The sequence below is a fragment of the Malurus melanocephalus genome, unplaced genomic scaffold (genome assembly GCF_030028575.1).
Source record: "Malurus melanocephalus ecotype Western Australia unplaced genomic scaffold, MMel_1.1 scaffold_2064, whole genome shotgun sequence".
Lineage (NCBI taxonomy): Eukaryota > Metazoa > Chordata > Aves > Passeriformes > Maluridae > Malurus > Malurus melanocephalus.
The window spans coordinates 1-3,042 of NW_026625296.1; positions in this window are offsets into that span (position 1 = coordinate 1).

A 3,042-nucleotide genomic window follows, 5' to 3' on the forward strand; every position below is an offset into this window, starting at 1 on the left:
GTTCCCATCCCAGTCCCATCCCAGTCCCTGTCCCAGTCCCATCCCAGTCTCTCCCAGTCCCTGTCCCAGTTTCCCCAGTCTCTCCCAGTTTCCCCAGTGTCCCCAGTGTCTCTCTCTCCGCAGTGTCGGAGCTGTCCCTGTTGGCGCACAGCCTGGTCCTGCTGTCCCTCAACGCCAACCGGCCCCCGGCGTGACACCGGGTGACATCTGGTGACATCTGGGTGACATCTGGGGACACCTGGAACCCCGGGGTGACACCTGGGGACACCTGGAACCTTGGGGTGACATCTGGGTGACATCTGTGTGACACCTGGAACCCTGGGATGGCACCTGTGTGACACCTGGGTGACACCTGGAACCCTGTGTGACACCTGGTGACACCTGGCACCCTGGGATGACATCTGTGTGTCCTTGGATTGTGCCCAGCCTGGACTGTGGAATGACATCTGTGTGTCCCTGCCACCCCTGGGTGATATCTGCTTGTCCCTGGCACCCCAGGCAGTGACATTTGCGTGTCCCTGGCACCCCTGGATGACATCTGTGTGTCCCTTGTGCCCAGCTTGGACTGTGGAGTGACACTTGTGTGTCCCTGGCACTGTGCCCACACCATGGGGTGACATTTACGTGTCCCTTGTGCCCCATTGGGTGACATTTGCATGTCCCTGGCACCCCTGGGTGACATTTGGGTGTCCCTCGTGCCCGACCCGGACCGTGCAGTGACATTTGGGTGTTCTCGTGTCCCAGACTGGCCTGTGGGGTGACATTTGGGTGTTCCCTGGCACCCCAGGGTGACACCTGAGTGTCCCTGGCACCCCGTGCAGTGACATTTGGCTCCCTCGTGCCCCATGGGTGACATTTCTGTGTCCCTTGTGCCCCCGGCAATGATCTCTGGGTGTCCTTCATACCCTGTGCAGTGACATTGGCGTGTCCCTTGTGCCCCCACCCACCCCATGGGGTGACATTTGGGTGTCCCTTGTTCCCAGCCCGGCCTGGCACTCCGTGCAGTGACATTTCTGTGTCCCTCGTGCCCCATGGGGTGACATTTGAATGTCCCTGGTGCCCAACCCGGACCGTGCAGTGACCTTTGGGTGTCCCTTGTGCCCCATGAGGTGACATTTCTGTGTCCCTCATGCCCCATGGGTGACATTTGGGTGTCCCTTGTGGCCCCAGCCTGGCCTGGCACTGTGCCCACACTGTGGGGTGACATTTGTGTGTCCCTTGTGCCCCATGGGTGACATCTCCATGTCCCTCATGCCCCATGGGTGACATTTCCGTGTCCCTCGTGCCCCAGGCAATGACCTTTGGGTGTCATTCCTGCCCTGTGCAGTGACATTTGGGTGTCCCTCATGCCCCACCCGCACCGTTGGGTGACATTTGGGTGTCCCTTGTGCCCCGTGCAGTGACATTGGCGTGTCCCTCGTGCCCCCACCCACCCCGTGGGGTGACAGTTGGTTGTCCCTCATGCCCCATTGGGTGACCTTTGGGTGTCCCTTGTGCCTCAGCCTGGCCTGGCACCCTGTGCAGTGACATTTCTGTGTCCCTCATGCCCCATGGGGTGACATTTGGGTGTCCCTTGTGCCCCGTGCAGTGACATTGGCGTGTCCCTCGTGCCCCCACCCACCCCATGGGGTGACATTTGGGTGTCCCTCACCCCATGGGTGACATCTGCGTGTCCCTCGTGCCCTGAGCAATGGGTGTGAATGTCTCAGAATTGGGTGTTGAGATCAGAATTGGGTGTAAATATCCCAAAATTGGAGATGAATGTCCCAAAAATAGTTAAGAATGTCTCAGAATTGGGTGTGAATGACCCAAAAATGGGTGTGAAAATCTGAGATTTGGGTGTGAATGTCCTAAAATTGGGTGTAAATATCTCAAAATTAGGTGTGAAAATCTGAGATTTGGGTGTGAATGTCTGAGAATTGGGTGTCAATATAGAATTGTGTGTAAATATCCCAAAATTGGGTGTGAATGTTCCAAAATTGGGTGTGAAAATCTGAGATTTGGGTGTGAATGTCCCAAAATTGGGTGTTGATGTCTGAATTGGGTGTTAATATCTCAAAAATAGGTGTGAATGTCTCACAATTGGGTGTGAATATCCCAAAATTGGGTGTGAATATCCCAAAATGTAAATGTCAAAAAATTGGGTGTGAATGTCCCAAAATCGGGTGTGAAAATCTGAGATTTGGGTGCGAATTTCACAGAATTGGGTGTGAATGTTTCAAAAATGGGTGTTGATATCAGAAATGGGTGTGAATATCCCTAAAATGGGTAAGAATATCCCTAAAATGGGTAAGAATGTCTCAGTTTTGGGTGTGAATGTCTCAAAATGGGTGTGAAAATCTCAGAATTTGGTGTGAATGTCACAAAATTGGGTGGGAAAATCCCAGAATTGGGTGTGAAAATCAGAGATTTGGGTGTGAATGTCCCAAAATTGGGTGTTGATATCAGAATTGGGTGTAAATATCCCAAATTTATGTGTAAATATCCCAAAAATGGGTGTGAAAATCTGAGATTTGGGTGTAAATATCCCAAAATTGGGTGTTGATGTCCCCTCCCAGCCCATGTCACCTCTCTGTCCCCTGTCACCTCCCAGCCCTCTGGTCACCAGTTATAAAACACTCAGGACGTGGTTCCTCTCTACTTTATTTTCTTTATTCTTTATTATTTATCTTTAAAATTGTTAATAAAATGAAACAAGAAAAAACAGTTACAAAACGCTCAGGATACGGTTATTCTTTATTTTCTTTATTATTTATATTAAAAATTGTTAAGGAAATTAAAAACTTGTTCACCGGTCACAAAACACTCAGGATGCTCTTCTCTACTTAATTTTTTTTATTATTTATATTAAAAAATTTTTAATAAAACAAATTACAGGGGTGAAGCATCCAACATCATTCCCCGAGAATAAAAAACAGAACAGAAAGCAGCAAAAAGAAATTTTATCGACAAAATCGTCTACGAGTCTTTTCTAAATTAATGTAATAAATATAATATAGTGAATATAGTAAATATAATATAGTAAATATAATATAGTAAATA